Here is a 25529-nt window from a genome sequence, read left to right on the forward strand (position 1 = left end):
TCCTTTTTTTAAATATTTATTTATTTACTTCAGAGGAAGAGTTTCAGAGGGAGAGATAGAGAGAGGCCCTCCATCCGCTGGTTCACTCCCCAATTGGCTGCAACAGCTGGAGCTGGGCCAATCTGAAGCCAGGAGCCAGGAGCTTCCTTCAGGCCATCTTCCACTGCTTTCCCAGGCCATAGCAGAGAGCTGGATCGAAAGTGGAGCAGCCGGGACCAAAACCGACGCCCATATGGGATGCCAGCGCCACAGGCAGATGCTTTAACCTGCTAAGCCACAGTGTGGGCCCCTCCAGCGATCTTTTTTCTTCACCATGAAATTATTTTTATTTTCTGTTTGGAGGAGAGAGTTATTTCTGTTTATTTAGCATCTTTTCAGATAATGGGTCTTCCGAGGAGAACCACTGTCAGATTATTCCTCTGAGAAATCGCAACATCTCCTGGTTACAGCAAGTCCCCCCAGGTAAGAGGTTCTCACAGAATCCTGCCGTCCTTGCATTCCCCAGGGAACAGCGTCTCACCCGGGTGGCACACAGGACCCCGGCCCTCTCACCTTCCCACGTGACGAACTACACATATGCTTGTCACACACAGGGGCAGCGTGACTCTTCCAGGTCTGATCTAAAGCCCAGATGGGTGCAGTCAGCACGTGTAACACAGAACGTCCTCCTTTGCAAAGGCAGCCGTGTATGCTGAGGTCGTGAAAAGGGAACTGGGCGCTTCCACGTTGATCAGTGCAGCCAGCCCACGCCCATCTAGAGCCCTCTGGGTGACTTCGGGTCCGGGGGACGTTATACTTGGCAGGCCTTCCTGACCAGCCATTTTTACGCTGGTCCTCTTGGGTGACTGCGGACTGCAGCGATCAGACGGCTTGCCGCCCCCGGCAGGTGTGCCAGCCAAGCTGCGGACGTGTTTCAGGAGAAAGAGCGCCACCTGCTGTCTCCCAACATTCCGCCTAGAAAACCGCAGTGCCCTTAGCTGCTCACTGCTGAAGGGGTCTCAGCTCCCCAGTGAGGGAAGAACACAGCACCTGTCATACTGGTACTGCGACCCCATCTCAGACCTCAGGCCCTGAGCCAGTGGATCTCCCAGGAAACCCTGGCCGAGTGCTCGTGGCCCGCGCCTTTCTCCTTTCTGACTGCTCCACTTTCCTCTTCCGACTGAGAACAGAGAGACGCCTTAAAGGCTTGTAGTTCAGCCGAGGAGCTGAGCGTAGACACATCCAAAGCCCTTTTTATTCCAACAGACTTGGCCCACACCAAGTACAGGCGGGATCGCATGTGTGTGTTTCAGATTTCTGGCTGCAGAGAATCTGCCCTGCTTTGCTGATCTCACCAGCACTGGGCCTCTCTCTCCTCTGCATTCTGCTCTGCAGTGCAGCCCTTTGTTCAAAGCCCAAGTCTCCCGAAAGGAGGCCCTAGACCTGATCAGTCTCTGCAGCCTGGCCTCTTGGATGCTGTCATCACCAGCTGGTGCCCTGGGGGTCCTCCTGCCCTCACACTAACGGAAAAGGACACAGCCTCCCAGCTCCTCCTCTCTCAGTACCTTCTTTCTAAGTTCACCACCTCCCCTACCCACCCCCCAAATCATATCAGCCTTATTATTTTATGGGTTTTATGTCGAATCATAGCCAATGAAAAGATGAGATGACAAATATGATGATTTTTAAAGATTTATTTATTTATTTGAAAGGCAGAGTTACAGAGAGGCAGAGGCAGAGAGAGGTTTTCCATTTGTTGGTTCACTCACCAAATGGCCACAATAGCCAGATCTGGGCTGATCCGAAGCCAGGAGCCAGGAGCCAGGAGCTTCTTCCAGGTCTCCCACATGGGTGCAGGGGCCAAAGGACTTAGGCCATCCTCTACTGCTTTCCCAGGCCATAGCAGACAGCTGGATTGGAAGTGGAGCAGCTGGGACTCGAACCGGCACTCATATGTGATGCTGGCACTGCAGGCATCAGCTTTACCCACTACGCCACAGCGCAGGCTCCAACTAGCATGATTTTATAATTCACAAAGTTTCCTGAGGTTTTTGAATGGATATCTCCTGAAACAAAGGAAAACAGATTCAGTTGTGAATTCTACTCACCCAGTCAGTTTTTCATCTCTACAACCAATACCTGACCCAGACTACATATGAAGAGAGCAAGTTTATTTTAGTTTATTGCTTTGGTAGTTTACAATTTAAGCTCAGGTGGCCCCATTGGTTCAGTCGTCTGCTGAAACCAGAGGAGGCTGGAGAGAGTTGCACATAGCAAGCCAGGAAGCAGAGAGAGGCCAGACACTACTTGGCTTATACAATCATCCCTCTCACAAGAGCACGCCCCCAGTGACCTAAGGACCACCCATCAGGCCCAGCTCCTAGGCACCATAATTGAATAAAGACACCACTCCATTAGTATCATCTGTCCATGACTTTGGAACTTACTCATCCATGTGAGTGGAGGAGCCAAATCATGTTCAAACCATAGCATCTACTTATCTCTGCTCTCATCCCACCTCCAACTAAAGACTTTGAAAGCTAAGTAAAACTTCACAATCAAGGATGGGGAAGAGAGTGCCATGATTTCCACCAAGGGGGGCTCCACCCCAGAGACCCCACATAACCATTCTGTGCCTCACTTTTCTCCTCTGAAAAATGGGCTTAGCAAATGTGTGCATCCTGGGGCCAACACTTGGTATAATGGGTTAAGCCACTGCCTGCAGTGCCAGCATCCCATGTGAGGGCCAGTTCGAATCCCAGCTGTTCCACTTCCAATCCAGCTCCCTGCTAATGCACCTGGGAAAGCAGTGGGAGATGGCCTAAGTACTTGGCCCCTGCACCCACATGAGAGATCTGGATGAAGCACCTGGCTCCTGGCTTCAGCCTGCTCCAGCCCCAGGTGTTTCAGCCATTTGAGGAGTGAACTAGCAAATGAAAGATTTCTCTCTTTCTCTATCTCTTTTAAATAAATAAAATAACTTTTTTTAAAAAAAATGCATGCACTCACAAGAAAATCCTCATTTAACTGAATATTTAATGGATAATAAGGTGTTTAGGCCTCTCACATAGTAAGCACTCACAGGAAGCTAGTTATTATTGCTACTCTCACTCATTCTACTCTCTGCCTCGTTATCAGGTCAGTCTTACTCATCACTTGTCCACAATGTATTTAATGGAAAAAATTAAGTCCACTTGGTGGTCAGTTAATTATGTAATTGATTTCATGAAACAAACTACTGTTGGCAAGAGAAGGGGATATAAAGTACAAAAACCCACAAGGAAGGAGACATGAGCCCAGCAAAGTATAAGGAGCGATAACCTGGGGGAAGTGCCAGGGAGTACCAGGAGGGAAAATACCTTGAAAAGACTGGGAGGAGAGAAAGAAAAAAGATCTCATCACTTCATTGTGCAAAAGTGGTCACAATGCAAAATGCAGACCTTCATTTTAATCCCTGGAGCTTGATCCATGGAGTTTCATCCACGGGCAACTGGGCCGCTTTCCTCAGTAAAGAATAGGCCAATACTGCTGTCCTGGCTACGTCCCAGTTCCATTAACCTACCGTCTTCCTTCCACTCTCCTTGCAGGCTCTGCATGCTACAGGATAATTCTGCATTGTGGTCATACTCAGAGTTGCAGAGCTATTGACTGGCTGAGGCTTTCTGAGCCAGTCCTAGGTCAGCTGTCTGAAGATGACACTGACTTCCCCAGCCCCTAGCTTTGACAGGCCCGGTGGGAAGGCTGTGGCTGCCATCAGGGCTGTGCTGCCAACGTGGCTGTCCTGCTAACAGGTCCTTCCTTCACAGTTCATCTTAGTGTCTTCTGATGAACAAGCAAAGGCAACCAGAGTCTGAGGGAGTGAGTTTGGCAGGGAGGGAGTGAGTTTGGCAGGGGGTGAGTGTCTTGGGACATTCCATCCCACACTGAATTCCAGCCCGCCCTGTGCTGAGGCAGCAGAACCTTGCGTTTGCCACGAAGCAGGGATGCCCATTAGCCAGGCAGCTGGCAGTGAGTAGGCATGGATTTGGGGTCCCCCTGAGCAGCAGGCCAGCAAGTGAGCCAACCAAAGAGTGTTTGGAGGTAGATAAACACCACTGAAGAGCTCACTCACATCTGAAACAGGCTAAGAATCCCAGTTAGCAGAAAGCAGATGCCAACTAGACAAGTGGGCATCCCAGACAAGTGCTGGAATGAAGCTCATAGACTGGAACAACAAGCAGGCCCTCACTTCCTACAGTCTGAGTCTATGATCTCAATCTGCAAAATGAAATCTCAAGTAGTCCGTCAACTTCCACCACCTTAATTGTTATGAAAAATTACAACTGTAGGATGCATCTTATAAGTAATGAAATGTTTTATTTCTATAGATTGTTTTAACAAAACTCCAACCCACATAAGTCCCAGGGATTCCTTCCATGGCCCTTTGTGACTGGTCCGTGATGTACACTCAGTTACTGTCCAGCACCTGTGACCTCAGCGACACTCAGGCAACAGTCATGTCTCCTTCCTCTTCCTGTGGCAGTCCTGTGCTGCCTGTTCAGCTTCATCATGAACACAAATGTCAGTTGTAACCATGAATATCACTGCCCTAGAACCTCAGTTCTTAAACATTGGTGGTGACCTCAACTACTTGAGTTTTAAATTAGTGATGCCCATCCTATACTGTGGAATCTGAACCCCTGACCATGAGTAGTTTGATTGAGCTGCTTCAATAAGTTCCCATGTGTTTCTGACAATCCCAGCGGTTGAAACCCGCTTTCCACCACCTTGCTACTCAAAATATGGCTAATGAGCCAGCAGCATCAACACTGAGAAACATCTAGAAGGGCAGACTCTCTGGCCCCACACAGACCTATAGAATCAGAGTCATTATATTAACAAGATCCCAAGTGATTCATGAGCACATTAAAATTTAAGAAGTCCCACCCTAGGACAAAAGCCATGACCTCCTGTCAACCTAGTATAAGTAAATGACAGAATTTCCTCCCATCAGGGTCGATGACTCCTGCATTATGGTGACTCCTTGTCTTGTTAGCTGCACAACAGAAACTATAGACATGCAGCAGGAGCAGCCAGTTGATCAGGATCCTCTAACCAACCCTAAATTTTCCAATTTCCCTATTTCAAATACTCTTGCAACTTGCAAATAGTCACTGACACCAGAGACCCAGAGATGGTAAAGAGCACAAACAAGACAGGGTGTCAGGTTGAAGTCCAGGTTCAAATCTCACCTCTGCTTTTTTTTTTTTTTTAACAGGCAGAGTGGACAGTGAGAGAGAGAGAGACAGAGAGAAAGGTCTTCCTTTGCCATTGGTTCACCCTCCAATGGCCGCCGCGGCTGGCGCGCTGCGACTGGTGCACCGCGCTGATCCCATGGCAGGAGCCAGGTGCTTCTCCTGGTCTCCCATGGGGTGCAGGGCCCAAGCACTTGGGCCATCCTCCACTGCAGTCCTGGGCCATAGCAGAGAGCTGGCCTGGAAGAGGGGCAACCGGGACAGGATCCAGCGCCCCGACCGGGATTAGAACCCAGTGTGCCGCACCTCAAGGCAGAGGATTAGCCTAGTGAGCCACGGCGCCGGCCATCACCTCTGCTCTTTCTGGCAGGGCACTCACGGGAAGATCACTTAGTTTCTTGACATGTAAAGTGAAGGACATCTGAAAGATTCCCAGGGCTCCTTCTAGCTCTTCATATAACTGTTATCTTTCCCCAGTTACTTCACACAAGTGGAAAGTCATACTTGGAAGCAACATTGAATCACATAATTCAGACTTGTTTCTTGTCATCCCCATTTTACACACAGTAAACCAGGACAGAGTTTTCAGTGGAATCTAGAACCTCCAAGGTCAAGTTCAGTGTTTTTGCACCAGTGACTAGGATCATCCCTCTTAGGTTTGGGTGGCCCCAAAAGCACATTCTGAGACAAAGGTTTGCATGCACAAAGTTTTTGGGACAAGTCCTCAGGTATAATATCAGGCAAAAGAAGAACTACAGGAAGTTCGGGAGCTAGGATGCCTTACAATATGGTCTGGAGTCAAGACAAAGGAGCCAGGGTTTCTTGTTCTACCCCAACCAATTGTTGGTTGTGGATTTCCTTGCGGAGGAGCTGTGAGCATGGGCTCCCTTCAGACATGAGTAATTCTTGGAGAGGAACTCCTATGTCATTCATTAGCAGCCAGTACTCCCGGCAGTTGGATGCTGAGTACTTCAATCCTAGGTAGGAACTCCAGGCAATACACCACAATATCCAGTGCTGTGTAGCTTTTGTACCAGCCAGATTCACCCTTTCTGGGAGCAACTTCTCTGTCCTTTCTTCACCCGGGGAAACATTCAGAGCTAGATTAGTGGGATAAACCACCATTACAGCATCTGGTCTTGAGGCTGTGGATGATCTTTGCTATCACCTTCCTCTGCTATCCATTTCAGATTCCTCTCACCCTCGGCTAATATCTCTGCTGGTCTATGTTCCTAATGGTGTGGCCCAAGCCCTCATCCCTGAGAACACTGAGCAAGTTTCTTCTCACCACTCTCTTCTCTGGCCATGGGTGCTACACTTGTCTACTTATTTTAAATCGAGTTAGGGGGTATTGAGAGATGCCCCGTTGTGACAACTGAATGCTACATTATGCAATATGGCACTACTTCATCCTATTATCCAGGTCAATCCTTCCTACCTATGTAGTGACTCCTGTCCCTGCCTGCTGACGTCTGGGTACAAGGAGGCAGAAGAGAACAGATGGTAATGACAGCTTAGGGTACAATGTGCCCTTATCATAGACACTGTTTAAAGCATTCCCCCTCCAGAAACCAGCACCTCTAGACCTACAGGGTCTACTGCTGTGGGGATGGAGAGCACAAATTTTCCATGTGAGTCACTGGGAGGGATAGCAAACAAGGCAACTCCTTATTTACCCTCACATCCCTCTATAGCAGTTGTTTATTTAGAGTACATATCACATGGATCACCTAAGTCCCTGCCACCATGGGCATTCTATTCACTACCCTTTGCTCATATACTAGAATAGTCGAAGACAGAAGCTGTTTGAGGCCAGCTGGCTGAGTCAATTTATCACGTGGTTGTCTGGTACCTCTTCCAAGATGGCTGATCTCAGGTGGTGTTGACATGCAGTACAAAGATTCTGACCCTTTATGCCCACATCCAAAGGCTATACCTCTTCACCAGCCATATTATTCCAAGCTTTTCAATCATTTTCTTTCCACATCCCTGATCCACCAGCCAAGCCACTCATTACTTCTCGTGATCCTATAGATATATGAGGGTACTTTTGAAAATTCATAGGAATTGGAAATAAAAGATGAGTCTATTTTGGTGCAAAAAAATTTTTAAGTCCATAAATTATTTTTCATATGTGTTTTCACAAATTTTTGCATGGATTTCATTTTTGCACCAAAATAAACATTTTTAATTCCATTTTTTAAGCCCCCTCATATATTCCTACTTTAGTCCACTTCTCTCTCTTTACAGAATGAATTATTAGGTCTGTCGCTCAACATTTTGCCTATTGAGAGAATTTCCTCTCATCCCTTTCTTTAGGAGTCACCCTCAGTGGAGCTTTGGTTCACAGCAGTAGATTTTCAGGCTTGCACACAAACAAAGCCAACCCATCTGTAACCCAAATTTGACCATTTTTCCCCTCCATACACTGTTCGTAATGTAGTCTCCACTGCAGCCATTGCCACCAGTGTGTGCTGACGGACAGAAAACAACACAGGTGACAGAAGAGTCCGAGCCACTTGCTCACATAGCTTCCCTGTGATCTGTGGCCTGCTTGTGCTTGACACTGAATGAACCACTTGCATCTTGCAGGCTCATCTGAAAGAATCGAGCTCATGATGGGCAGCTCCATTCAGCTACAAAAAATTCCTTAAGAGGCACTCAACTGTAGTCATCAACAGCACACACAGATTGATTACCTGGGAAATGAGTCCCTTGACCCTAAATGGGGAATCTTGAAAGTACACTATGGAAACCATGCTAGCATTGAATCTTCACATAACCCTCTGAAAAAGCCAGAGAGGGCATTTACTTTCTTTCATCTTGCAGGTAAAGAACCCAAAGTAATTCAAGGTTAGACACCTTCTCCAGTTAATGGAAAATCGACCCAATCCAGTCTCAGAACAGGAGTCTGTAAACCCGTTCTGTCCAATAGATATATAATATGAGCCACATATATACTTCTAAATTTTGTGTTAATATACAAGTAATCAAAAGAATGTAGTGGAAATTATTTTAATTCTATATTACTTAATCCAAAATACTATAATTTCAATACATAATCAGTATTTTTAGAGTAATAAGATACTTTACATTGGTTTTATCACCCTAAGTCTTTGAAATCTGGCATGTGTTCTCATTTACAGCACATCTGAATTTGAACAAGCCACATTGCATGTGCTTAATAGCCACAGGTGGCAACTATCTTGGAAACCACAGCTCTAGATCCTATCCAGTTCCCTTTGCTATTCTTGAGATTGCCTTCCTAATTGGCAGGAACCAGAGGCTGGAAAGGAAATTCTTGGACAACAATCCTGCCATTGGTAGAAGGCTAAGTCCTTGCCACTTCTAAACTTCTACAACACCCTCTCCTTTGTCACAACATGTTCTACTGCCCCCTTTTAGCTTCCCGGGAGTTACCGCTGCTACTTGCCAAGAGGATTGGAGTTACAATAAAAAAAAAAAAAAACAAAAAAACAAAAACAGTGGTAGACAATGTTTAACTCCATCTCTGGGTGTACCCTATAATTAAATGCTAAACCCAACTCAATTTGGTTTCTGTAGCAACCAAAGGAACCATTCCCCTGCAGCTCCGTTCATCACTCCTTGTCAAATTTTGAAATGCAGGTGTCTGCAACACACTCACTGTCCCAAATGACTGAGCTCCAATGTTCTCTGAAGCCTTTGATTCTGAGCTTGATCCACAGGTATAGGAGGCAGTGTGAAGACTTCTAATCAAGTCTTTGCCTAATATGGAAATGTAGGAAAAGCAGAATTAGAAGTCCTCATTTGTAGAAATCTTCAGAAATGGGACATATCTTCAATGGCTTGAAAAGATGGAAGAAAAAGACTTTGTGGAGGCTAAAGGAAGCCTTAGACCTGAAACACTCAGTGCCAAGTCAAGAAGCTTTAGGAGGTAACCATGATCTGTGGGGATGAGCACCAGGGAGCAGTCATGAGCCCCAAAAGCAATTTACTTACTTTTGTCTCCTTCCCTTCATCTAGTAGAATGCATCAGGTTTGGAAGAAGTGAATTCAATTCTAAGATTACAGCATTGATTTAGATGCTTGGGGCCCAGAGATGTGGAACCATCCTGGGAAACTCTTGGCCATCCCTGGCCAAAACCTCAGGACTGGAGTGAATGACTCAGGGATCTTCTGTAGGAGTCAGTCCCGCCCACTGGGTACTGAGTTTCTTCCTATTGGCTCAGAACCTCAAAACAGACCTGTTTCCCTAGAAGACTCTAGAGTAGTGCTTTCCAGGCTTTTTTGGACACAAGCCACAAGATATGTGTTGCAATAAACTTGGGAATACAGATGTCCTTTCAAAAGATAGGCTTCATTTCCCTTGTGTACATTCCCTGCAATGAGATTGTTGGATCATATGATGGTTCTATTTTTAGCTTCTTAAGGAATCTCCATACTGTGTTCCACAACAGCTGTAGGAATTTACATTCCCACCAACAGTATATGAGGACTCCCTTTCTGCCACATTCCTGCCAAATCTTGTTAGCTTTCATCTTTTTGCTGGTAGCAAATCTTACTGGTATGAGGTTACACCTCATTGTTGCTTGCATTTCCCTGAGTAGTGATACAGAGCATGTTTTTCATGTACCTGTTGGTAAATGTGTATGTCTTCCTCTAAGACATTTCTGTTTAAATCTATTGTCCATATTTTAATCAGATTGTTTCAACTTTTGTTTTTATTTGTTCCTTTTGCTATTGAGTCCTTTATAATTCCAAATAACCCCTTGTCAGAGGTATAGCATGCAAACATTTTCTCCCATTCCGAAGGATGTCTCTTTATTCTACTGATTGTTTCATTTGTTGTCGGGAAAAACTCTTTAGCTTGATGAAATTCCATTTGTCTTTTTTTAAGATTTATTTATTTTATTTGAAAATCAGAGCTAGAGAGAGAGAAGAAAGAGAGAGAAAGAGAGAGAGAGATCGATCTTTCATCTACTGGTTCACTCCCCAAATGGCTGAAACAGTCAGGGGAGAGCCCAGGTCAAAGCCAGGAGCCAGGAACTTCATCCAGGTCTCCCACGTGGATGCAGGAGCCCAAGGATTTAGGATGTCTTCTGCTGCTTTCCCAGGCACATTGGCAGGGAACTGGATTGGAAGTGAAGCAGCTGAGATGCAAACTCACTCCCATATGGGATGCTAGCATTGCACGTGAAGATTTAAGCCACTACACCACAATGCCAGGCCCCTGTTTGTCTATTTTTTCTTTTATCTCCTGTCCTTTCTGGAGTCTGATCCTGAAAATCCCTACATATTTTAATGTCCTGAAGTGGTTTCCCTATGTTTTCTTCTAATAGCTTCAAAGTCTTGGAATTCACATTTAGGTCTTTTATCCATTTGGGGCTGATTTTTATAAATGGTGAGAGAAAGTGGTCTAGTTTCATTCTTCTGCATATGGATAACTGATTTACCCAGCAGCATGTATTAAAAAGTCTATCCTATTTACAAGGTATATTCCTAGCAACTCTGTCAAAGATCAGCTGGCTATACATGCGTGGGTTTATTTCTAGGACCTGTGTTCTGTTCCACTGGTCTCCGAATCTGCTTTTATGCCAATAACATGCTATTTTTTTAAGATGTATTTATTTTATTTGAAAGATTGAGTTACAGAGAGGCAGAAGCAGAGAGAGAGAGAGAGAGAGAGAGAGAGAAACAGAGAGGTCTTCCATCCTCTGGTTCACTCCCCAAACTGCTGCAACGGTGCTCGTAGGTGCAGGCCCCAAGGACTTGGGTCATCTCCCATTGCTTTCCCAGGCATAGCAGAGAGCTGGAATGGAAGTGGAGCAGCTGGGACTCGAATCAGTACCCATATGGGATGCCAGCACTGCAAGCGGCAGCTTTACCCTCTATGCCACAGTGCCAGCCCCAGTAATATGCTATTTTAATTACTGTAGCTTTGTAATATATATTAAAGTTGGATAGTGTAATGTCTACTTCTTTGTTCATTTTGCTCAAGATTGCTTTGGAGTCTTTCAGGGTTCCATACAAACTTCAGTAGTGTTTTCTCTAGTTATATGACAAATGTCATTGGCATTTTGATAGGGATTGCACTGAAAGTATAAATCACTTTGGGTAGTAGGCATATTTTGAGTATATTGGTTCTTCCAATTTATGAACATAAGATGTCTTTCCATTTTCATTTTGTCTTCTTCAATTTCTTTGATCAGTGACACACTTTTCATTACAGATATATTTCACTTCTTTGGTTAAATTTATTCCTAGGTATTTTATGTTTTTGCAGCTCTTGGAAATGGGATTATCTTCTTGATTTCTTTTTCAGATGATTCACTATTTATGTATAACAATTCTAATTTTTGTACATTGACTACATATGCTGCATTGCTAAATTTGTTTATTGATTCTAGCAGCTTTTTTGGTGGAGTCTTTGGAGTTTTCTAAATAAGATCATGTCATCTGCAAACAGTGACAGCTTGATATCCTCCTTTTTTATTTGTATGTCCTTTATTTCTTTCTCATGAGTGATTGTTGTAGCTGAGATCTCCAGTACTATGTTGAATAAAAGTGAGCATCCTTGTCTTGTATCAAATCTTAGAGAGAAAACCTTCATATTTTTTCCATCCAGTGATATTGCTTGTTACTTCGGTATACATGGCCTTTTTTATGTTGCGGCATGTTCCTTCTACACCTAATTTAGTCAGTGTTTATCATGAAGAGATATTGAATTTTATCAAATGTATTGCTTCTATTGAAATGATCATATGACTTTTATTCTTCATTCTATCACATTTATTGATTCATATATCTGAACTATTCTTGCATCCTTAGAATGAATCTCACTTGATCACTTTTTTAATATGCTTTTGGATCCAATCAGCTAGCACTTTGATGAGGACTTTTGCAACTACTTTAATCAAGGATGTTGGTCTGTAGTTTAATTGTTCTGTCCTTCTCTGGCTCTGGCTTCAAGGCAATGCCACTCTCATATAATAAATTTGGAAGAACTCACTCCTATTTTTTGAAATAATGAAAAAAGGATTGATGTTAATTCCTCTTTAAATATTTAGTAGAATTCAGCAGGGAAGCCAACTGGGACTGGGCTTTTCTTTGATGAGGGATTTTTTTTTTTTATTAGTGCTGATTCAATGTGGCTACTCATTATTGGTCTATTTAGGTATTCTATTTCCTCATTATTCATTCTGGGTAAGGTATATGTGTCCAAGAATTTTCCATTTTTCTAGGTTATTGAATTTTTTGCCATATAGTAATCAACAGTAATCTCTAACAGTTCTTATATTTCTGTGCTGTCAGTGGTAATGTCTCTATTTTCAACTCTAATTCTATATATTTGAAATTCCCCTCTATTTCCTAGGCTAGTCTAGCTAAGGGTTTATTAATTATATCTTTTGAAAAAAAAAAGCTCTTCATTTTTTATTTTTTCTCTCTGTTATTTGTGCTCTGAGTTTTATTATTTATTTATTCCTATCAATCTTGGATTTTATTTTTTCCTCATTTTTTTACTTCCTTGAGGTATAGCAATAAGTTGTTTACCGAATTGATCTGGAGTACAATTTAATTCTGCGATTTCTTTGTTGATTTTCTGTCTAGAAGATTTGTCTATTTCTGAATGTGGGATATTAAAGTCCAGAACTATTACTGTATTGGAGTCTAACTCCAATATTGGATTTATGTATATTTACAGTGTTATTTCCTATTGAATCCTTTATCATAATGAAATCACTTTCCAGCTGTATTTTTACTGCTTTTGATTCAAAAATATATTTTATTTTACAGGGGTATGGCTACTCCTGCTTTATTTTCATTACATGTAACACCTTGTTCCATCCTTTCACCTTCCTTCTATGTGTGTCATTTGAACTGAAGTGAGTTTCTTTTAAGCAGCATATAGTTGCATCCTCTTTTTTACTCATTCACTCACTCTATGCCTTTAACTGGAGAATTGATCCCATTGACATTCAAGGTAATTATTGATGAGGTCTCACCATTTCCATTTTGATATATATTTTGTATTTTTATTGTAGTTTCTCTCTTTCTTTGTCCCTAAATTACAACCTTCACTTGTGGTAAGGTGATTTTCTCTAGTGGCATGCTTTGAATCCCTGTTTATTATTTTTGGTAAGTCTATGTATGTTTTTCTTTGTGGTTACCTTGAAGCATACAAAAAAACTTCTTCTATTAACAAGCTCTTGAAAAGATCACAACTTAACATTGATAATAAAAACAAGGAAAAAAAAACACAAAAAAGATTTTTTTAACAATAAGCAGGACACATTTGTGCTCCATTCCTCCTCACACTTTGAATTTCTGATGTGATAGTTGACCTCTTCCCTTACTGCCTGATTCTTGAGATTTTGGTGTAGCAATTATTTTTTTAGCTTTCACAATAAAGATATAAATGATTTACACACCGTGTTTCTAATACTACAGCTTTCTGAATTTTTCAGAATATTACTCTTGCCAGTGAGTTTTCTATCTTCTCATATTTTCTTCTTACTTGTCTTCTTTCAGTTTGAAGAACTCCCTTTAATATTTCTTGTAACACAGGTCTGGTGGTGATAAATTCTCTCAGCTTTTGTTTATCTGGAAATATCTTTATCTCTCCTTTTTATCTGAAGGTTATATTTGCTAGATAAAGTATTCTTGATTGGCATAATCCCACTACCTCCTGGCCTGTAAGATTCTTGTGGACAAGACTACAGTCAGGTGAATTGGGACCTCTTTCTTGCTATTGTTTCTTTTTTTCTGTGGCTTTGAGTATCCTCTATCTTTAGAACTTCACTAGGATATGTCTTGGGGTGGTCTTGGTTGAGTTGAATCTGACTTATGACCTTTGACCTCCCTATAGCTGGATACTTGTATCTTTAAGTTGGGAAGTTTTCTGCTATTACCTCTTTGAATATACTTTCTACTATTTTGGCATTCTCAAGTCTTTCTTGAACCCCAATAAGTTGAGTATTTTCTCTTTTCATGCTGTCCCATATTCCCATAAACTTTTTTCATTTCTCTTGATTCTTTTTTCTCTCCTCCTATTGTGTATTTTCAAATAGCCTGTCTTTGAGCTCACTGATTCTCTCTTCTGTTTGATCTATTCTGCTACTGATGAACTTCACTTTATTTTTAGCTGGAGAATTTCAGTTTGATTTTTATTTTGTTTAATTACTTCAATGTTTATCAAGTTTCTCTGCTAGAATATTGACTTTTTCCTCTGTGTTCCTTAGAATATCATTGGATTTCCTTAAAATGGCTGTTTTGAAATCTTCATCTGAGCATTTGGGAACTTGAATCCTAGATGGTTGGTTTCTGGCACCCTATTTTGCACTGAGGTAAGGCCATGGTTCCCTGGAAGTTCCTGAGGTTTGCTGGAGTGTGACATCATCTGCACACTGAGGAACTCATTTTAGTAACCTAGCCTCATTTGTGGCTGTCCTATAGAAATTCTCAGTAGTCTGTTATGTTGTTGTGGAGGGCTACAGTCTGCCTGCTGCTGTTGAAGTGGGTTCACTATCCAATGCTCCACCTCCATCACTGATGATGCTGACTGGAGTATGAGACTGCTCAACCAAGACCACAGAACTCCTCTGGGCACCAGAAGAGCTCCAGAGGCTCTGTCTGCAGGCACTGGGCTAGTAAGAGCAACCATTAAAAGCTGCTCCATCTTGGGTTTTATCAGCCCGCCTCTGAGTTCCAAGATGGTCCTGTGATTCCTTCTGGTCTTCTCAAGGTTATAGGAGGGGTAGATGCAGCTCCTTAGATACTCAGGTAGGCTGTAGGTGGGTCACACCTGGGTCTCACATCACCAGGCCTGGCTCTATGCAGTCTTAGGGGTGCACACCAGGCCTGTGAGAAGCTATTGGTGCTACATACAAAAACAGGTCTGTCTCACCAGGGTACAAGTCTCTGCCTGATATTGGGTTATGTTCAGAGGCTCTGTCCATAGGTACCATAACGGTCTGTTCTTTACTAGGTTTTACCAGCACAAAACTAATTTATCAGACACAGTTCTTTGGTTCCTTGATGACATCTCAAGGTTGGTGGAAGATGACAAAGGCAACTTCTAGCCACTCAGATTGGCCCCAGGCTGGTCACACCTGGTTTATACACTCTGGACCCCACAAAGTCCTGGAGTACCCTCAAAACTCACTCAAGGCTGACAGCAACATATGCCCAAAAAATGCCCAGCCTACCAGAGCACAGGTGTGTCTGCCTGATTTTTGGCAAGTCTAGAGGTTCAGTCTGTAAGGGCCATCTGGGTGGGAGAGGTCTTTAGGCTTTATCAGGTATCTGTTCCTAGTGTGGTAAACCAGATTTGAGCTCCAAGGTGCAGCCTTAACCTCCCTCTCCCACCTACTCTGCTTGGCTGGAGTTTAGCTTTTGTGGAGCTGGGTGGCAGAGGCTGCCTGGATGAAGAAGCTCCAGGTAGTCTCTCCATGGGTAAGGGCCTTGGGGCAGGGGCCAGTGGGCTCCCTCTGACACTTTCTTCACAGTGGCCCTGGCACTAGGTGTCAGTCCCCTTCCCCTCTCACAAAGGAAATGATTCTCTATGCTGTGCTCCTTGGAGCCAGGAGAGGGACGATGAGGGAAACTCTTGCTTTCTTTAATTTTCTTATAACATAAGGTACTGTGGTCTTTCACCTGGCTTCCATGGCTCTTGTGCAGGTGCCTTGGTAAATATATGGCTGTTTCAATTGATGTTTCTGAGGGCAGGTGGTCACTGGAGCTTCTTACTCAACCACAATTTTGGCTCCGCACTACCCCTCATATTGTAATTTTATACCTGTTGGTGTGACTATTTGGGTTACCTCAAGCTCTCCCACTAAACTTTAAGCTCTAATGAACAGAAACATTTTCTGATTTTTCTCAGCATTTTATCCTGGTTCCTGCTACAGTGCTTGGCATAAAGTAAAAGCTCAATAAATATTTGTTGCCTGAAGGGATGAGTAAATGAATTTCAAGTGACAGTTCCTGAGAAATGGCAGTACTTTCATAGAACTCCAATGCCCCAGAGCCTGCACTTGTTTTCCCAGAGTATTATTACTGTCCAGCAATGGCTAAATTGACCCATGGCTAGGAGGAGTGGTCTGTGTTCAGATTATTTGACCTCTAAATTCTAGAGTATGATTTTTAGATACTCCCAGACTCTGAACAGTCTTATTAGGTCAGCTAAATGCTGGAATGGAAATTCAAACCTCATCCAAATCTTCATGGCATTCTCTGGAGCTACAATGACCACGCTAGATTTCAGATTCTGGAACAGAGATGTCCTTGTCTCTTTGGAGCAAGATGATCCAATCTTCATGGGATACACTCTTGATACTCGAAGGAAGACCAGTGAGGCTGCAGGACCAACCAGGATAGGGCCACCCCAGTTCCAAGAAGGAGATTTCATCCTAGATGAGAGACAGGACATGGGCTCCCTCCCACCACCCATGTGCACCAGACAGCCCTAGTTCCAGACTGGTAGTGGTGGCTCCAACTACAGAATCAGAATCATCCATTATTTTGCTTAAGATTAATGAAGGGCCAGCGCCGCAGCTCACTAGGCTACTCCTCTGCCTTGCGGCGCTGGCACACCGGGTTCTAGTCCCGGTCGGGGCGCCGGATTCTGTCCCGGTTGCCCCTCTTCCAGGCCAGCTCTCTGCTATGGCCCGGGAGTGCAGTGGAGGATGGCCCAAGTGCTTGGGCCCTGCACCCCATGGGAGACCAGGAGAAGCACCTGGCTCCTGCCATCAGATCAGTGCGGTGAGCCGGCCGTGCAGCGGCCATTAGAGGGTGAACCAACGGCAAAGGAAGACCTTTCTCTCTGTCTCTCTCTCTCACTGTCCACTCTGCCTGTCAAAAAAAAAAAAGAGAGAGAGAGAGAGAGAGAGAGATTAATGAAGGGGGAACTAAGGGTCTGGGAGCAAGTCTGCTGTTTTGTGGTAGGACAGCATTTAGCTGCAATGGTTTTTTTTTTTTTATTTTCTTCTTTCTTTCCTTATTATTTCTCTTTACTACCACAAGTAGCTTAATCTTTGGACATCTGCAGAGGCCTATTAATGCCAGCCAAATGAAATAAAGAAATGCCATCAGCAGCCAGCCCCAGGCTGAGAATGACAACTGCAGCACAAGCAATCAAGGGCTGAGCGAGACCTCTCAACCACCCACGCAGCTCCAAGCAATGGCTCACTCGGCCTCAGAGCAACGAGGCTGCCCAGCCTCATTCCCAGCCCCATTCCCAGCCTCCACTCAGTGTGGGGCTCTCCTTGCACAGCAGCTCTCTGAGTGTGGTTGTATAATCTCTACGGACAACAGCACTTTCATATGCTGCCATTGTTGGAGGGCCCACTTTGAGTGGAAGCTTTTAAAACTATACATCTTGTGAAATATATATCTATACATCACCCACAGCAGTGCCACAGGTTAAATATTGCCTGCCACGTGTGCAGCACTGTACAAAGCTTGCTCACTCTGGGACTTTATTTCCCTCTCTCAAAACCCTGGAAAGTTGGGAAATTAACCCAGTGTTCAGGCCTGGGAGACTCTGTGATTAGCCAGTAAATGGGAAGAACTGGAACATGGACTCTGGACCTGAAACGTGGCATGAGGCCCTTCTCTTCTCCATTCCTTAGCTGTCTCACCTGGCTGCACTAGTTCTTGCCCAAAGGAAGCACGTGTGTCTGGGGACCTCAGTAGAGAGGAGGTAATGGCACCTGCCAGACAGCCTCTACCCCTGAGACACAAGGAGAAGACCAGGAGCTGTCTGGGGGGAGAGAGCGTTTGTTCCCTCTCTTCCACATCAAATAGCTGCCTGACCTGATAGCAGAGAACAGCAAAGTGGCAGAGGTGCTCCTAACCCAGACTTCTTAACTGTACCGCTCCGCTCTGTGATCCTTGGGTTTGCCACTTGCTGTTTCTACCAGGGTTCTGGGTCCTTACTTCAATGTCAAAAACTTCTTAGGGAAAGTGCTCCATGCTCAGCATTCTGTGAAAGGCAGCACAGCAGACCCAGGGGGTCGCTGGGCTCCACAGATGGAAGCTCTGGACTTGAACCCCAACCCTCCCTGTGTGACCTTGGGCTGCATCCTAGAGCATCCATCCTTCTGTGACTGAGAACACCTCTTGTCATTAATCACAATAAAGATGAACGCAGCATAGTATGTGGTGCAAAAGACTGTTTTCACCAAGACACTGCTAGCTTTTAGTTGCCTGTATCCATCCTAAATCCACTCAGCTCAGCATGAGACACTTCTGCTAGACAGACACTGCCGTCTTTGTTGCATTGACCGATGTGCAGAATCTCAGTGCCAGAAGGGCACAGTTCTCCATGCACTCCGCAATGCAGACCACGTCTGCACTGAGCTGCAGAGTTTAATCTTTCAAGTGTCAGAGTTACCTTCCCATCCAGATGATAAAGCCTGCAGAGGCCCGGTGCTAAACAGTTCTGCACAATACTGTTCCCTTTTCCACATCCCCAGTAGATGCCTGAAGCCATGCATAGCACCAACCCAATATCAACGTACTGTGTATTTTCCTAAATGTCCTGCAGAATTGCCACAGAGTGCCAGAGTTAATCAGCCCTTCCATGTTTTATGTCCTGGTATCTCCTTTGCATCACTACTCTTGTACTCTGAGGACATCATTAAGTAACATAAGCATGACTTGAACACAAGCACTGTAAAACCGCAACAGTGGAAGTGACAGCCAAAATGGTTACCAAGCAACTGATAGGCAAGCAGCATCCACAGCATGGAAACACTGAGCCAAGAGCTGATTCACATCCAGCGAAGGATGGAACGGGACAGCCAAGGTTTCGTCACACCCCTCAGGAGAGCTTGCCATTTACAGCCTATAAATTGTTTATTTCTGCAATTTTCCATTTAAGGTTTTTGGGCCAGTGTTGATTGCAGGTAACTTACATCACAGAAAGCAGAACCACAGCTAAACAGTCCCTTGCACAGAAGTAGACACAGGGTGAGTGTTCCATTGAACAAGAATTGTCTGGACTGGGATTTTACATTACGGCCCATAAGCCTGTCCCCTTAATGAAGGCTGAGAAGCATCTCAAGCTGGTCAGTTTTCATCTGGCCCCAGGGACACTCACCTAGCAGAGACCCTTAGGAGTGCTGCCGGTGCCACCTTAGATGGGACAGGCATTAATTAAAAAGTCAAACAAATTCCACAGGTGTCAAGCCTGAAACGGGGCCTCAGGGGAAGGAGACTAACACCAAGCATGCACTGTGGATCAAGGACACTATATGTAATCGTTCGGTTTAGACTTCACGGCTGTTTTACAAAATATTCCAATTTTCCTGACAAGGAAATTGAGGCGTGCATAGGTTAAGCAGCTCAGGCAAGGCAGAAGCAGGATGGATTCTGGGTTGATCTCACTCCAAAAAAATGCTTTGTCACACTTACACTCCCTCCCCGCTCCTCCGCCCCACAACCATGAGTAATTAAAATGGGTCAAAGGCCTGGACCCCTTGGAGCCCTCACAGAGACAGCAGCACGGACGTGCCTTTCTGTGCCGACTCCACTCCTTGCTTCCTCGCCTCTGCACCGCGCCGCAGGGCTCCAGGCACCCCCTCCTCTCTGCAGAGCCTCCGCTCCAGAGCTGCAGAGAAGCCTCCGTCTTGGGCTGATCCGGGCTGCCCGGTTCCTCCCCTGCAGGCTGGAAGGACGCCTCAGGAAAGTGCCCTGCCTGTCAGCCCCCGGGACCTGTCAGGATGAAGGATCGTGGTGGGGCTGCCTCCTGCTGTTTTTATGCTGATGAGGTTCCTTGCAATTCATTTTTATGTTCATTGCCTTCTCTCCACTTTCCATTTTCCTGATAGAGTATGGCACTGTATTTTGCCACTCTTGCTTTCCAAAAATAATTCTACAATAGGGATTTTTTTTTTTTTAAGTTTCAGGACTGCCTATATTCAACAATGTCCTATCAGCAGAACATAAACCCCTATTTACTGAGTAAGACACAGCTGAAATGTGCTTTTCCTGGATAGGTTATTCTCAAGGGTTAATATCCAGAGGTGGCACCAGAATAAACATTTGCAGAAGTGATGATTTGTTAAAGGCTTTAGAAATTGATAATGATGATGATGATGATGATGACGACGACGAGGGGAGGAAAGTGGGAGGGGCAGATAAAAGGCCTTAGAAATCATCTAAGCCAAACTCTGATCTGGAGCAAAATACAAAATGCCCCCTTCAATATTTAAAAGATGATAATCGAAGCTCCTCTCACTATACAACAGCAAAACGGTGACACATACATACATACGTACATAGAGATAATAGAGAGATGATAGGCAGACAGACGAATAGGCAGGCTGATAGACTAATTCTATTTTGTGCCAGGAAGTATTATAAACTTTAGTGATATATGATAATAAATAAAAGCTTTATAAGATGGTATGCAAATGACCTAAATAAGACATACACATAGGGGCCAGTGCTGTGGCATAGCAGGCAAAGCTGCTGCCTGCAGTGCCGGCATCCCGTATGGGCACCAGTTTGAGTCCTGGCTGCTCCACTTCTGATCCAGCTCTCTGCTATGGCCTGGGAAAGCAGTGGAAGATGGCCCAAGTCCTTGGGCCCCTGTACCCATGTGGGAAACCTGGAAGAAGCTCCTGGCTCCTGGCTTTTGATCAGCACAGCTCCAACCATTGTGGCCAAATGGAGAGTGAACCAGCAGGTGGAAGACCTCTCTCTCTCTCTCTCTCTCTCTGCCTCTCTTTCTTTCTCTGTGTAACTTTAACTTTCAAATAAATAAATAAATAATAAAAAATAAGACATATACATGTAACATGTCTAACAAATGAATGAATTTAGTGACAAAATACAGCCAGATCAAGTCCCATGAAGAAAACTCCCTGAAGGTTTTGCAACCGCCCATGGGTAACTTTCCACTGCTGCCATCTAGGCAGTGGGCATTTCTCTTTCTAAGCCTTTGCTTCTGGAATCAGGAGCCCTTGCCCCCAGCTGCCTGTCCAATCAGCTGTCAGTAGGATCCTCCACTGTGTAGAGACTCTCAGGATGCAGAGTAGGTACGGATTCAGCCTGGGAGCGTAACTGCACATTCCTCAGTACACCCCTGGCATGGGCTCACACATAAATGAGGTTTCTGCAACTGGTTCCCGTTCTCCGGTCTAAACCAGATCTCTCCTGGTTAGTACTTCTGAGTATTAACAGGAAACAACAGAACAAAACATTACAGCTTATTTTCTAGATCTCAGGCCTCCAAGACCCCAGCAAAAGCCACCCTCCCCGTCACCAGCCATGAGAGTCTGGGCCATACTTTGCCCCTTTGGCCTCCCTTCTCCTGGGCTCCCAGCTTCTGAATCTAGTCCGGAATGCCTGTGGCTCAGGCTGCTTTCTGAGCACTATTGCTTCTCAAAAACAAACAATTCTTGTGCGGCCCTGTCCTGCCCAGTGTTGCTTTCTGAAACTCCCCACTGCCGTTCCTCGTCCTGGCTCTCCTTCCAGGTGATTCTCACATCCGGTCTCATTTCCATGGTTGACACAAGCAGGAGCAAAGAGGACTGCAAACTCAGCCACAGTGCCTTTATCCCAGCCCCGCCAGCCAAGTCCTGCACACAACTCAAAGCACATTACTTTGCCAGAGAGAATTTAGGTCTGGGGAGAGTGAATAGGCAACAAGAATAATGTGTAGTCGGAAGGAAGCTAGATCATTTCATGAAACCATACATTCCTGGAGTGGAAATGAGCCTTGGAGGTCAAACAGACACCCAACCTACCCTGTGTTCTGCCTTTGCCTCCCATACTCCACACCCCATCTCTTCCTGCCAAACCCCAACAATGCTTCAAGGTCCAGTTTGAATGCCATCTACTCTATGATTATAGTATAGCTTCAGTCTTTGCCCTATCTCTGTCAATCTCACCCTTAATTGTCTAGGCACACAGAAACACACACAGACACAGAGTCACATCCCTCACTTCCTCTGCTCATGTATTACTGTTTTATTGTTTTCCCTGCATTATAGAGATGATCACATTATGCTGTGCACCCATTCTCCCCCGACACTCGGTAACACGGACTGTGCCTTGTTCACCTTTGTCTGTCACACAGGTATTTGGACATGGGTGCTCCATCAGCATTCACTAATTATCAGCACCAAAAACATACAAATGGGCAGGGAAAAAATCTAGAAATCAGCTTTCTGAACAACCATTCCAGAATTACTCTCTTTTTTTTTTTAACATTATCATGGGCTCTCAATGAAATTCCAGTGGGATCAAATTTCCTGGCTTGTTTTCTGTCTACAGCATGATTGCTTCCTGTCTGATAACTTTCTCGAACCCAAACTGCTAATGCAGCTGGAATCAGTGTGTCTCCTAAGAGGCAGCTATCACCTCAAATTCTCTATAAACTGTTTCCACAGAAACTGCCCCAAAATGCCAAAATCGTTCATTAGGGAGAGCTGATTCATGAAATTTAAAATAGCAGTTCTATATGGCTGGATAATTCTGCTGAGAAAAATAGAAAGAAAAACAAGGGGCTGGCTCTGTGGCATAGTAGGTTAAGCATCTGCCTGCAGTGCTGTCATCCTGTATGGGCACCAGTTTTGAGTCCCAGCTGCTCCACTGCCAACCCAGCTCCCTGTTGATGGCCCAAGTGCTTGGGTCCCTGCACGTACGTGGGAGAATCAGAAGAAGTTCCCAGCTTTTTGTTTTGGATCGGCCCAGCTCTGGCCATTGTGACCATTTGGAGAGTGAACCAGCAGATGGAAGACCTCTCTCTCTCTCCCTCTCTCTCTCTCTCTAACTCTGCCTCTCAAATAAATTAAATACTTAAAAAAAAAAAAGCATTGGCCTCTTCACACCCTTCATTTTGAGGTCAAATTGAAGTACAGAGCCAGGCAGACACCAGATAGCCATCTGGATGACAGGAAGGTTGGGCATAAACTGCCCCACACAAAAACCCACAGCTCTCCTGTGTGCCCTAAGACTTCTCCAAGGCAAGAAGTATCAGGATGGGAGGCAGGACCAGAGCACACTAACTCTTCAGGGACAAAAAAACTGCAAAAGCCTGGTAATACATACCTGCTTCCTGCCATGGGATTTCAATAAGTTCATGGAAAATGGAATTAAGGGGCCTGCACTGTGGCTTAATAGGTTAAGCCTCTACCTGCGGTGCAGGCATCCCAAGTCCTAGCTGCTCTACTTTCAGTCCAGCTCCCTGTTAATGGCCTGGGAAAGCAGTGGAAGGTGGCCCAAGTCCTTGGGCCCCGGCACTTACGTAGGAGACCCGGAAGAAGCTCCTGGCTCCTGGCTTCAGATCAGCCCAGCTCTGGCCATTGTGGCCATTTGCGGAGTGAGCTAGAGGATAGAAGACCTCTCTCTCTTTCTCTCTCGCTCTCTGTCTATAACTCTGTCTCTCAAATAAATAAATAAATCTTTTTGAAAAAAAAATGGAATTAAAAGTTTATTTGGGAGCAAACAAGTTAAAACCCACACATAGTATTTTCACAATATGCATTTCCATGACCTTTTCGAAGATCCTTCATATGAATCCATTTCAAAAATTTTTGCACCAAAATAATTATCTCTTTAATTCCATTTTTTCCAGGAACATCTTGAACCAAAATGTTTTGTGACAGTGTCACCACAATCTTTCTAGGACACAGAAATTTGGATCCCATCCCTGCTTGCCTTTCTAAGCACATTTCATTATTGAACATTTCACTCTCTTACACATTCAACCTCCTTCTGACAAATGGTTTCTTCCAGTTGACTTGTGATTTGAAACTGTTCACATGAAGAAAACGAGCTTCCTCGGTCTTCCCTTCGCCAGCACCTCCACCTCTCCCGCCCTTTCAGTGTTAGAATTCCTCAGGACTAAGTCCTCTGACTTCAGTGCTTCTCCCTCTGCTCCATCCCTGAAGAATCTCACCCATTCTCACTGCCTCCATTTCCACCAGTTCCCACAGGACTCATGGCTTGCTGCGTCAGGCTCATAGCCGCAAGCAGCCCCATGCCTATTGGCCCATCTGCCTACTTGGCACCTCCCATTGGATATCTTAAAGGCACCGCAAAGGATCAAAGACAAAAAACAAATGACTTCTCCATGTTCCAACCCTCCAGAAGAAGAAGCCTGCTTCTTCCTAACTTTCTGAATGGTATCATCCAGGTATTACACCAACCAGGTAGATAGGCATAAACCTAAAAACCACCCTAGACATCATCTTGTCCTTGCTACTTCCACCTTCCAAGCCAGCACTAAATCTTATCAACTGACCTACTTAACCTCTGGAATCCCTCAGCTCTCCATAGACTGTCTCATTGCAGGCCTTCCACATGTAGCTCCCTGCCCAAAAAGCTTCTCCTTCCTTCTCCCTGGCTACCTGGATCTCAGTGAGCATTTCAGCAAAGCTCTACCTGGCACTTGACTGGGGTCAAATCCCACTGTCACTGCTGGGCTTTCATAGGCCTTGTCACGTCCCCAACTTAATTAGTGATTTAATTAATGCAAGGGTACTTCAAAAAGCTTATGGGAAATGCACATTTCTCTTTGGAGAGACAGAGGGCTGCAAATAGCTGGTTCACGTCCCCAAATGCCTGCAACAGCTTGATCAAAGCAAAGAGCCAGGAACCCACTTCATAGTCCTCACATGGATGGCAAGGAACTAAGTACTGGAGCACTCAGTGCTGCCTCCCAGAGCCTGCATTCGCAGGATGCTGGGGTCTGCAGTCAAATCCAGGCGCTCTGATGTGGGATGTAGACATCCCACCAGGCATCTTAAATACTATGCTTCATGCACACCCCTTTTAATTCCATTTTCCATGAACTTTTTGAAGTCCCCTGGGATATGCCACTACTAATATTGTAACCTCTAGAAAATAGAAACTATGTCCTGTATGTGCACTGCTATCTAATCAGCACCTACCATAGTTCCTATCACACAACTACTTGCCACAGAAGTATTTATTTAATGAATGAATCAGCAAAAGAAGTGTTTAGGCTTGTTGTAAATATCTTTGGGGTGATTCCCCAGCATACTGTCACCGTCTGACTATCTTGATTACCTGGGGCAGATGTTTACCAAAATCACTGAACAACTGAGAAGCTAAAGAGGACCAGTGCTGTGACACAGCAGGTAAAGCCACCGCCTGTGACAACAGCAGCCCATATGTGCTCCCTATTGTGCAATGGCTGCTCCACCTCCTATCCCGTGCCTGTTAATGGCCTGGGAAAGAAAGCAGAAGATGGCCCCGGTGTTTGGCTCCTGCTGCCCATGAGAGACCTGGATAAAGTTCCTGGCTCCTGGTTTCAGCCTGGCCCAGCCCTGGCCATTGCAGCCACTGGGAGTGAACCAG

At 44.8% G+C, this 25529-nt stretch overlaps 1 long non-coding RNA gene across 1 annotated transcript in view; it reads right to left on the reverse strand.

Moving 5' to 3' along the window:
- The window catches only part of LOC103350020 (uncharacterized), a 67921-nt gene continuing 42392 nt past the window's right edge, over nt 1-25529 (reverse strand). The window contains exon 2 of the long non-coding RNA XR_011390321.1: nt 1-25529. This exon is cut by the window's right edge and continues 39964 nt beyond it. This is a non-coding gene — a long non-coding RNA (uncharacterized lncRNA).

The sequence above is a fragment of the Oryctolagus cuniculus genome, chromosome 7 (genome assembly GCF_964237555.1).
Source record: "Oryctolagus cuniculus chromosome 7, mOryCun1.1, whole genome shotgun sequence".
Classification (NCBI taxonomy): domain Eukaryota; kingdom Metazoa; phylum Chordata; class Mammalia; order Lagomorpha; family Leporidae; genus Oryctolagus; species Oryctolagus cuniculus.